General features: G+C 43.5%; 1 protein-coding gene across 12 annotated transcripts in view; it reads right to left on the reverse strand.

Annotated features, from left to right (window-relative positions):
- LOC101795454 (vasculin) overlaps window positions 1-11,667 on the reverse strand; it is a 56,061-nt gene extending 44,394 nt beyond the window's left edge. Inside the window, exons 1-3 of one of the 12 annotated variants that reach the window (XM_038169534.2) lie at window positions 10,809-11,155; window positions 8,824-9,855; window positions 8,035-8,102 (exon numbers count right to left, since the gene is read on the reverse strand). The gene's annotated coding sequence lies outside the window, so the exon portion shown is untranslated. Of the gene's footprint in view, window positions 1-8,034; window positions 8,103-8,823; window positions 9,856-10,550; window positions 10,779-10,808; window positions 11,156-11,400 lie in introns of those variants that run through there. The other 11 variants (XM_038169533.2, XM_038169535.2, XM_072030495.1 and 8 more) reach the window with 11 other exon arrangements.
- Window positions 11,668-12,661: the final 994 nt, after the last annotated feature.

Below are 12,661 nucleotides of genomic sequence, written 5' to 3' on the forward strand. Positions count from 1 at the left end.
CTATCCTCTTACTATTAACATTCAAATGCATTTCAGTTTCCTGAACATTTTTAGCAGTCTGATTAAGTCTCACGGTAGCAATAGTTTCTGATGTCTGATTCAAGTTCTGCATAGTGACTTCATAAAAAAGCCTTCCATTGGTATAGATTTAGATTAAAATCTTCACAAAATGTATGTTTTGCTATGCACGTGGATAGTAGAGTAGCTTGCAGCAAAGAAAAAATTAATTCATTTTTTTTTTCTTGAGGGTCATCCAAGAAGACTGTAAAGAATTTTGTTTCAGGTAACGTGCAAAAATTATTCCAGTATTTAATTACTGAAAATTTAATTCTATTGTTTTGTGAGGTCTGAACATCAATAAGGCAGTGAATACCAAGTAAAAATGAACAGCTAGTACCAAACACTGTACAGTGAAGAGGTTTGATCTCGTAAAGATAAGTCACCCACTTTGAGCCACATTAGCAGCTGAAGCGAGAACACTACACAGTATAATCAAACAGGTAAGTTTGTCTTTTTTTTTTTTTTATGATGGAGTTGATAGGGTCCTTTTGTGACAAAGTATTTTTCATCAGTTTTAAAGTAGCTGGAGACACTTTTAAAACAAAGTTGTCTTAGCACAACAGTATTCAGGAAAGCTTAATATATTTTGCCTCTGTTTTAGAAAGAGTAGTAACGTGTTGAGAAAAGGGAAATTGAAAGCAACTGCATGAATCAGAAGTCAAGACTTCTGTGAAAAGGCTAAGAAAAACATCATCTAGAGTCAACTCCCAGAACTCCACATTACCAAAAAAAAACACAACAAAAAGATGGAACTAAAACAACTATCTTTAGCTTGGGCTTACCAAATTAATTAAAAACAAACAAACAAACAAATGTTAAACAGCACAGTCGTTCTTCCCTGAACATTTTCTTTTTTATATCATCACAAAACAAAATACAAGTAAGGCCACATTTGGAATACCGTCATAAATTCAACATTTTTCCAAGGGCAATAGCAAACTACTTCAGTCATCATGGACAAAAGAAGCCTCTAAGAAAACTTCTCTGCTTGCTTTGCCTCACAAAATGAGGAACTAAGATATATTTAACCATTGGTCATAAACATCTGAAGGAGTAAATTCCACTGAGAAAAGAGGTGTTTTAGTCCAAAACACCACAAAATGACAATAAAAAAAAATAATTAAAAAAAACACAGTTGGAAATGGGGTTTTGAAGATCAGAAGAACAGGATTCTGGAACAACTTTAAGACTTCAAATATTCAAATCTGTCAATTCCTATTATGCTTAAATGCCAGAAATTAAGAATTGTTATACATGAAACTGTTTAACTACACAAATACATGCACACAAATAACACTGCAATTAAGTCATTTTTCCCTTAGGTGGTGACCATGAGACTAAACCCCCACCCCCCCCCCGGAAATTTTCCTCCTTTTCCTCCATTCTGAAAATGCTAGGTGGCTTTTTAATAAGACTTCTGCATTTTCTTGAATATATACAAATCTTACCCCCCCCCCCCCCCCCCATTCACCAGGAGGAAAAAAGAAAAAGGACTCCTGCCACCAGAACTGTCAGTTACAGATTTCACCCTCCTTCTCTCCTGAAGGATTTCAATAATGCCCTGGTTTTGGCTGGGATAGAGTTAATTTTCCTCCTAGTAGCTGGTACAGTGCTGTGTGTGGGACTTAGGAGAAAAATAATGCAGGCAACACGCTGTTTCAGCTGATGCAGAGCAGTGCTTACACTAAATCAAGGACTTTTCAAGCTTCTCATGCTGTCCTGCCAGCAAGGAGGCTAAGGGTACACAAGAAGCTGGGAGGGGACAGAACCAGGACAGCTGACCCAAAAGAATAGTCCATACCATAGGATGTCACACAGAACAATAAAAATTGAGGGGACCGTTGCTGGGGGGCTGCCTGGGCAATTGCATTGTGCATCACTTGGTTTATTCCCCCCCTTCTTATTATTAAGCTATCCTTATCAACTCATGAGTTCTTGCACTTTTCAATTTTCTCCCCTATCCCACTTGGGGGTGGGGGGAAGCAAACAAGCGTGTAGTATTTAACTGTCTGACAGGTTAAAGCACAACCACTAAATAAGCAGGCAAACTGGCAATATATTGCAGTAACTTCTAACCAGGAAGTGTAAGACCATTATAGGGTAAGCACAGTGCAGAACCTAGCAAGCACCTGTTAGCAGAACTCATATCTCCACACACTTTAAAAATAGATTACAGTGCAGACACATACAAGACTTGTCACAGAGTATCCAGGGATTTTACAGAGGTAGTAACATTTATAGAATCATAGAATATCCTGAGTTGGAAGGGACCCATAAGGATCATCGAGTCCAACTCCTGGCACCACACAAGTCTACCCAGAAGTTTAGACCAAGTGACTAAGTGCACAGTCCAAACGCTTCTTAAACTCTGAAAGGCTTGTTGCAGTGACTACTTCCCTGGGGAGACTGTTCCAGTGTGCAAACACCCTCTCAATGAAGAACCTCTTCCTTATGATCTACTCTGACTTGCTCCATGTATTAGAAATTAATATAATGTCTAGAATTGCATCTGCTAACAGTGAAAAAAATAATAACCTTCTTTATAAAAGGTCTCCAACCTGGCCTTTGAAAAATCAATAAAACAAAGGATACTGAAGCTCAGAATAAAATAATTTTTGAGTAAATAATTTAAGTAATCACTGTTGTGTTTTAACCCAGCCAGCAGCTAAGGACCACAGAGCTGTTCACTCACCCTCCCCCAACCCCCCTGTGGAACAGGGGAGAAAATCAGGAAGAAAAAAAAAGTGAAAGCTTATGGGATGAGATAAAGACAGTTTATTAGGACAGAAAAGAAAGGAAAATAATAGCAACAGTACTACTATACTTCTAATGTGTACAAAGCAAGTGATGCACAATGCAATTGCTCACCACCCACTGACAAGCCTGACAATCACGAATAACTTGTGCAATAGTGTCCATGGTCAGGTCCAGCCCTCGATCATGAGCCCATCTGTATGTTGCATCTCGACCTTGATGGCCTGAGGTGTCATGGGCCCATCAGGCTATAAATAATTCACCCTTATGTTGCCAGTCCAGGTCCACCTGAGCCACTTCAATCTTAGCAGCCTGATCCACCTGCTGGTTGTTTTGATGTTCTTCAGTGGACTCTCCTTTCGTTGCCAGGAAGCTTCCCAACCTGGTACGCCCCTCTGATTATTATCCTCTTTTGATAGTCCAGGCGGGCAGTGACAACATTGAAGAGAGAAGCCTGAAGGCAATCAAAAGAGACTTTAGGGGGCTGGGACGGTTAGTGGATGGAGCGAGAGTGCAGGTAGTGTTTTCATCCATCCCTATGGCGGCAGGGAGGGGTACAGAGAGGACGCGGAAAGCCCACCTGTTAAACACGTGGCTCCGGGGCTGGTGCCAACGCAGAAATCTTGGGTTTTTCGACCATGGGGCACTTTACTCAGCACCCGGCCTGATGGCCGCAGACGGGTCCCTATCTTTTAGGGGAAAAAGGATCCTGGGCCAGGAGCTGGCAGGGCTCATTGAGAGGGCTTTAAACTAGGTAAGAAGGGGGACGGGGCTGAAGCAAGGCTTGTTGGAGCTGTGCCAGGGGGAACAATGGCAAGGCCGGAGGATAAGGTAATGGCCCAGCTGAAGTGCATCTACACCAACGCACGCAGCATAGGTAACAAACAAGAGGAGCTGGAAGCCATCGTGCAGCAGGCAGGCTACGACTTGGTTGCCATCACGGAGACGTGGTGGGACCAGTCTCATGACTGGAGTGCTGCAATGACTGGCTATAAGCTCTTCAGAAGGGACAGGCAGCACAGAAGGGGTGGTGGTGTGGCTCTCTATATTAGAGAGTCTTTCGATGTTGTAGAACTCGAGGCTAGGAATGACAAGGTCGAGTCCCTGTGGGTTAGGATCGGCTGGGACAACAAGGCTAGTGTCCTGGTCAGGGTCTGCTATAGACCGCCGAACCAGGATGAGGAGACGGATGAGGAGTTCTACAGGCAGCTGACAGAAGTTGCGAAATCTTCAGCGCTTGTTCTCGTGGGGGACTTCAACTTCCCTGACATATCCTGGAAGCACAACACAGCCCAGAGAAAGCAATCTAGGAGGTTTCTGAAGAGCATGGAAGATAGCTTCCTGACACAGCTGCTTAGTGAACCTACCAGGGGAGGTGCCCCGCTAGACCTTCTCTTCACAAACAGAGAAGGACTGGTGGAGGATGTGATTGTTGGGAGCAGTCTTGGGCAGAGCGACCACAAAATGGTGGAGTTCACTATTCTTGGCAAAGCCAGGAAGGGGACCAGTAAAACTGCTGTATTGGACTTTCGGATGGCTGACTTTGGGCTGCTCAGGACACTAGTTGGTGGAGTCCCTTGGGAGGCGGTTCTGAAGGGCAGAGGGGTCCAGGAAGGCTGGGCGCTCTTCAAGAGGCAAATCTTAATGGCGCAGGAACGGTCTGTCCCCACATGCCCTAAGACGAGCTAGCGGGGAAGAAGACCAGCCTGGCTCAACAAAGAATTGTGGCTTGAGCTTAGGAGAAAAGAGAGAGTTTATAATCTTTGGAAAAGAGGGCGGGCCACTCAGGAGGACTATAAGGGTGTTGCGAGGCTGTGCAGGGACAAAATTAGAAAGGCCAAAGCTCATCTGGAGCTCAATCTGGCTACTGCCGTTAAAGATAACAAAAAACGTTTTTATAAATACATCAACACAAAAAGGAGGACTAAGGAGAATCTCCATCCTTTACTGGATGCGGGGGGAAACTTAGTTACAAGAGATGAGGAAAAGGCGGAGGTGCTCAATGCCTTCTTTGCCTCAGTCTTTAGCGGCAATACCGGTTCTTCTCTGGATACCCAGTACCCTGAGCTGGTGGAAGGGGATGGGGAGCAGAATGTGGCCCTCACCATCCACGAAGAACTGGTTGGTGACCTGCTATGGCACTTGGATGTGCACAAATCGATGGGGCTGGATGGGATCCACCTGAGGGTACTGAGAGAATTGGCAGAGGAGCTGGCCAAGCCCCTATCCATCATTTATCAGCAGTCCTGGCTATCAGGGGAGGTCCCAGCTGACTGGCGGCTAGCAAATATGATGCCCATCTACAAGAAGGGCCAGAGGGCAGACCCGGGGAACTACAGGCCTGTCAGTTTGACCTCAGTGCCAGGGAAGCTCATGGAGCAGATCCTCTTGGGAGTCATCACGCGGCACTTGCAGGGCAAGCAGGCGATCACGCCCAGTCAGCATGGGTTTATGGAAGGCAGGTCCTGCTTGACGAACCTGATCTCCTTCTATGACAAAGTGACGCGCTGGGTGGACGAGGGAAAGGCTGTGGATGTGGTCTACCTTGACTTCAGCAAGGCTTTTGACACCATCTCCCACAGCATTCTCCTCAAGAAACTGGCTGCTCTTAACTTGGACTGGCGCACGCTTCGTTGGGTTAAAAACTGGCTGGATAGCTGGGCCCAAAGAGTCGTGGTAAATGGAGTCAAGTCCAGTTGGAGGCTAGTCACTAGTGGCGTCCCCCAGGGCTCGGTGCTCTTTAATATCTTCATCAATGATCTGGACGAGGGCATTAAGTGCACCCTCAGTAAGTTTGCAGATGACACCAAGTTAGGTGCATGTGTCGATCTGCTCGAGGGTAGGAAGGCTCTGCAGGAAGATCTGGATAGGCTGCACCGATGGGCTAAGGTTAACTGTATGAAGTTCAACAAGGCCAAGTGCCGGGTCCTGCACCTGGGGCGCAACAACACCAAGCAGAGCTACAGGCTGGGAGATGAGTGGTTGGAGAGCTGCCAGGCAGAGAAGGACCTGGGAGTGATGGTGGACAGTCGGCTGAATATGAGCCAGCAGTGTGCTCAGGTGGCCAAGAAGGCCAATGGCATCCTGGCTTGTATCAGAAACAGTGTGACCAGCAGGGCTAGGGAGGTGATCGTCCCCCCGTACTCGGCTCTGGTGAAGCCGCACCTCGAGTACTGTGTTCAGTTTTGGGCCCCTCGCTACAAGAAGGACATCGAGGTGCTTGAGCGGGTCCAGAGAAGGGCGACGAAGCTGGTGAGGGGCCTGGAGAACAAGTCCTACAAGAAACGGCTGAAGGAGCTGGGCTTGTTCAGCCTGGAGAAGAGGAGGCTCAGGGGCGACCTTATTGCTCTCTACAGATACCTTAAAGGAGGCTGTAGTGAGGTGGGGGATGGCCTGTTCTCCCACGTGCCTGGTGACAGGACGAAGGGAAATGGGCTTAAGTTGCGCCAGGGGAGTTTTAGGTTAGATGTTAGGAAGAACTTCTTTACTGAAAGGGTTGTGAGGCATTGGAACAGGCTGCCCAGGGAAGTGGTGGAGTCACCATCCCTGGAAGTCTTCAAAAGACGTTTAGATGTAGAGCTTAGGGATATGTTTTAGTGGGGACTGTTAGCGTTAGGTCAGAGGTTGGACTCGATGATCTTGAGGTCTCTTCCAACCTAGAAATTCTGTGATTCTGTAAAAAGTATTCCTAATACTAAAAGGAATGAGCAACTTCCCCAGACATCCCTGATAAATTATAATCGTCAAACTATTTTATCCACACATTTTAAAATAGAAGCAACTCAGAAGGGAGAGGAAAAAACGTAACTTCAAGTACATTAGCTCATGGAGCACTAAGAAAGCTAATTATCTACAGTTTCCCTACATCATTTTACAGATTCAATTCCACTTCATTTATTCCAATACAAAAGATATGTTTAAATAAAGGCTTGAAGTATAAGCTCCCTGGGGCAAGTACCTTATTTTCATGTTTATCTACAAACCACTTAACATACTGTCAGCACTACACAAATAAAAACCTAAAGGTGGTATTACAGTAGACCCTCATGCTAAGCATTTTCTCCTTAATAGGCCTCATCCAACTCTGAATTTTGCTCACTGTACAAGGGCACAGCTGTAAAGCACACCACGTCAAATGCACACGCATACAAATCAGAACAGTTGCACTTTCCAAGTGCAAACAGTATAAAAATAGGCAAAAAAGAATACATCTTTCTGGTTGCTGGTATTATTAAATAAATAATTTAATAAAGCTAAAAGGCAAACTTCAAAACATCCACAAGAGAAAGATGTGATTCCAAGCAGTAAGGGGATATAGTTCCTCAGTTTCAGCGTGACACCCCCCCCCCCCCATCAAGAAGTAAAAGTTTCTTGTAGTATTGAAAGTTAATAGCTTGAAAAACAGACGATTTTTTTCTATTAAGAACAAGTATGCATTTTACTATGTTTGTGGGCATATAATAAACAAAATCTAATAGCCAATTATGCCTGAATTCTTTCCATTCACCAAATGGTTTAAAACAAAACAGACTACTGCAGCTAAAATAATGAAGGCAATTCTATTAGTTTGGTTCCTTTACAAGTGGCTCAGTTCACTCACTCAAATCCCAGCCACACTAAGAAACTCAATGCAGAAAAGAAAGAAATTACAGAAAGACTCCTATCTATCTTAAACAGTTCCTATTTCAGTTTTGCTGTTTTGAAAAGACAGAAGTTAAAGTAACAAAACAGCAAAGTCATTCAAAGAAAACAAAATACCGAAGCTAAATCCAACTTTTAGATACTGACAAGGTAACACAAAATAGAACTACTTCAGTGATCCTAAGAAATTTAAAATATTTATTTAGAAGTGTTATTTATAGTAAAAATAAAACGTTACAGGAAAAAAAAAAAAACAACACTGTAGCAGTCCTTCAGCATAATTTCCCATGCTTAAAGTTACTTTTCTGCCAGGCTTTAATGCAAGCCATATTCTCAAAAATCTTTGTAATGTCCTTAGATTTTTTATTTTATTTTATTATCTCAGTATTACTAATAGTTTAGTATCACAGAGTCTCTGAAATATTTTTGAAAAGATGGTGACTACGATAAATGTGTCACCTTTAACAGAGACTCAATTTATAGTCTACCCAATAATGCTTTAATTATTAAAGCTTTATGAATAAACAGGGGGGGGGGGGGGGGGGGGAAACGACACGACTACATAAAATTACCACTGACTTCTGAATTAAGTTGTTCCATCCATCTTAATTTTCCTTGAGGCAGTAGCAATTCAGCTGAAATCAAGCCTGCAAAGAAAAATATTACAAATATATATATTAATTTCCACAGTTAACTGTATCTACATTGAGAAATCAATTACAGGGGAAGATGGCACCAATACAACTAACACGTAAAATTGGTTAGTTAGCCAATATATTTTGGTTTTAAATCCTTCACAACAAAGTTGTGGAGGGTCGCTTTTTTTATTATGATATAGTTTCAAACCAGACTCATTCCCATTACAGAACAGGAAATTACTCTGAATATAACCTTAAAGTTCCAATGGAAAGAATAGAAATTTGCTTCCATACACGACAAAGAACAGCGAAAGGAAATAAATTTTAAAAAGCTACATCAATACCTTCATGCTACAAAAATGCCTAATGAAAATGGAAGGACAAGCCATCCAACAGACCTATTCAAGAAGCATAACAGCTCACTATTCAGATTACAATATTAACACAAAGGGATAAGTTACCTACGGATTCAGTCTAGATATATTTTTTAAGTCTCCCAGAAGAATCACACTCCTACATACAAATTGCTCTCTGTAGTAGTGCATGTATTCTTCAAATCCTTACAGATATTCCATTAATTGACAAATAAAACCTAGATTCTGCAAGCTCATTTCAATGTTCTCAAAAGAAAAACAGCATCCTCTAGGCAGAGACTGTTACTGATTTAACCATTCTACCAACAAAATATTTATTCAAGTGTAAATTTGTTTATGAACACTACAATACTTACCTAATCCAAGAGGACCACACAAGGTGTCGTTAGCACCACGTGATTTATGTTTTTCCAGTTTGTTTTCCTTGAGATAATATCACAAGCTATTGATACTACATTCGTAGCTGTTTGACATGAATTTGACATCACAGCAATCAGCTACCCATCCTTCTTGCTTACAGATTCCACAAGGCTATTTACAAAGCTTGCTAAGTCTCTAACTTAAGAAGTTTGTGTTTCTTTCTTAAGGCTTCTCCTCTCATCTATTCCATATACATATCACTATAAGAAGCATCAACTCCAGATGAAATAAATACACTTTTTATACTGTAAACTGTAAAGCCAAAAAAAAAAATAAATTATATCTGAACTAAATAGCATTTCCTAATTTCAGAGAGCAGAGACATCTGTAAACAACAGCTATCTGGATATCACTCTATTGCATACCGGCAACAACATTTTTCAACAGAAGTAATTACAAACAAATTACTGTTACGTTTTTCATTTAGAAAATAGGTCTTAGTGCAAAATGACAAAAGGCTATATTAGAAAATCAAAAAAAAAAAAAGGAGGGTGTGTAAAAATATCTGCCATGAAACTTTTCAGCAACATCTACACAGTAACTCAGGCTGCACTTAATCTGGAGTCAGTTCACAAAACTGGTTATGCCTATGACTCAGACAGAACATCGCTTGGAAGAAAAAAAGTAACTAAAAACCAAGAAGCACATTATTTTGACAACCAAAGCATTCCAAACTTGATACATTCAGCCATGTATCCATGACATGTGAAGTGTCCAAGGGTGAAGCGCTCTGTGCTTCTAGAAAGAGAAAGCTCACAACTTCCAATTCACTTTCCAGATGCCTACTGATTGTTCCAGAAGCCTTTTCAGGAGGATACACTTGGACAAATAATCCACAATCAGTGTCCGATATCTCCCCACTTTCAAAAAAAAGCAACTACAGCAGGTCGATCTCCACCATTCTTCCTCCCTACCAGCTAAGGCAAAACAAGCCAAACATCCAGGGCTCTCTCTGTAATCCAAATTACCTAAGGGAAAAGAATCAGAGCCATCAGTTTTCACTTTTGAAATCTTAACCAGCATTACAGACAAATAGATATATCTGAATCTTAAAAAGTAAACGTGCATGCAGTCAGGCAACAAAATCCCAATACAGAAGGCTAGTGAAACCTGCACTCACACCCTGGAGAGCACAGCAGGCATGCACTGGAGAACACAGCACTTCAGTGCTAACGTTCTCCTGTCCTTATAAAAGAATCAGGCATCTTCTCCGGTCTCCGATGGAAAGAGGGAAGAAAAAAAAAAAAAAAAAACGAAAACAAAGGGACGCTTCTCATTTTATTGGGAAAAAAATCAGCCTGCAGGACACTCGAGGAGGAAGGCGCTGACCCAGACTAGAGACAGCAAACAAAGCACGAAGCAAACCCGAAAAAGTGGCGGGGGCTGCCCGAGGAATCCCGAGCCGCAGGGAGCAGCACCGAGGCAGGCAGGCAGGCAGGCAGGCAGCCGGCCACAGCGTGGGGGAACAGCCCAGGGAAATCCCTAGCTTCTCCGCGAGAGCTTTTGCTGCTGATAAAGCGTCGGGAGCCGTGAAGGGTTCCGCCAGACAGGTTTCCCCAGGCAGGGCTCCCCCCGCCTTCCCTTGGGCGGGCCTCCCGCCACACGGGACCCTACGGCAAGGGAAGAAGAGAGGCAGCCCCACACCCCTCACAGTAGCACCCACCCTAGATACTCCACCTCTGCTCCCTGGTGGCGGTTGTTGCTGCTGCCGCCACCACACCGTACGCAGCAACAGCGACTCTCCACCCCCAAGAATCACGAAGAACCCCCAGACGCAAGAGCACCACACACGCAAACACACATGTACAGACACCAATCACCTCACTCCCAAAATGGCGCCACTCCGAGCTACAATGTTCAGCGCTCCCAAACCTCGCGAGAGCTGCCGCGCGATTCCACAGGAGCCTGAGGTGGGGCTTACCGGCCGCCGACGAGGTATGCGACCCCACCTCGCCTGCAGGAGTTCTCTGCCGTGACGTTATGAGAACAATCCCGAACGTTCAACGCGGGACGGCGGGGAAATCCTTAACGTGCGTCCTGCCTCGCCCGCGGGAGTTCCCAGCACCGACGTAATGAATTGTGCGGCGGCGCAGCCTTACTGGCCCCAGCGGCCGTACTCTGGTACAAGCCGCCGAGTGGCCAGAACCAGTTACTGAAACGAACGCTCAGGCCGTGATCATACAAACCATCCCAGACACCACTGAAAGATGCATGCGTTACGATCTTCCCACGGATGCGGGCGGAAGAGACCAGTAGAACATCACCCACCGCTGCGTGGGCGGGGCTGCGTAGGGAACTGCGCGGCCCGGCCGCTGCCCGCAGCGGCTGGCTGAGAGCTGCTAGCAAAGGCAACAGAGTTAAGTCACCCTGCTCGCCGGATTTGAAACTAGTGAGAGCCCAGTATCACCGTTTAAACAAACTAACTAAAAAAATAGCATTTTCATTAAATTTATAAAAATAGCTTGAACTTACGAGTACTTACGTTTAACATATTGCAATCATTTGATGCGTACCTTTTTTAAAGAAGTGAGTCAGGGAACAAGATAAAGGATGTTGATTCCGTAGGTCTTAGCTAGCGCAATGGTATGTTAACGGCCCCAAAGATAAGGCAGTAAAAGACTGTATGCATAGATAATGGAACCAGCAAGAACTGGCTTGACTGCTGAAGTCTGTCAAAGAAAGGAAGGGTCAGAAAGGAAGAGTTGAGCAGCAAGGAAGACATCTGGCCTTCATCAAAAGACCACCAGAGTACGTCTGATGACCACCCAGTATGCATGCGAATAGGGGCAGGAAGCTAAGTTAATGATTCTTCAGAGACCTGATGAATATGCAAGAGCCTTACAGGAAATGAAATGAACATGTACTTGTCCCACTAATATAAGCACACAGCCAGTAACCCTTGGTGTGTCTGTTAGGCAGAGCAATCCCCCTCACACCCACTGCTGTAATAAAGAATACCTGCTTAAAAACTTTGGTTATTGAGTTTTCACTGCGTCAGAAATACAATGCACCTTCATTTGGCCTGGAAACTAAATGTCTGAAATTTCACTGTGCAATTTGGAAAACTCGTTTCCATTGCAAGTCAAACTATTTTGCAATTGGCTACATAAAAAATATACAATAATATGCTTAAATGTCATTAGAAATTGTACAGGCAAATGTTTTCAGAACCTGCATTTGATTCCGTATTTTCTTTTATTGGCAGTTTCCTCTATTTAATTTAAATTATTGTAGGAACTGAAATGATGGATTGATTTTTAGACAAAAATCTCGTCATCCTGACAAATCTTAGGATTTTTTAAATGGGTTTTGCAGACATATATATTCTCTGAAAATAAAATTAATAGAAAGCAAAAATTAACAAGAAAGTAGAAAGATACATGAGAATTCCACCATTAAAAATGAGAAAACCTCAGAGAGCACTATGGTCTTATTTTCCTTCAGGTCAATTCTGACTAGTCAGCCCCAATTCCAATTCCTAACAGCAGTGGTGGTTTTCTTAGGTGCCCATCACAACCTTAATTGCACTGCAGTCTCATTTTTCTACCTCATCCTTTAACTAGTTTGGTCTTTTATTTACCTTGACCTGAGCTGCAAAAATGATGCTTTCCCAGTAGGGTTAAGGAGCATGCATACTGAAGAGGAGATTTCAAGAGCCCAAAAGGGTTCTGATGGGCTTTTAACATAGCTGCCTTAGAGACAGAGGACATTAAACAGTTGTCTACCTTGCCCGGTCTCTCAGAGGACCCTTCTGTTGTGGGGTTGCTGAGGGTC

This window comes from Anas platyrhynchos, chromosome W (assembly GCF_047663525.1).
Source record: "Anas platyrhynchos isolate ZD024472 breed Pekin duck chromosome W, IASCAAS_PekinDuck_T2T, whole genome shotgun sequence".
In the NCBI taxonomy this organism is placed as follows: Eukaryota; Metazoa; Chordata; class Aves; order Anseriformes; family Anatidae; genus Anas; species Anas platyrhynchos.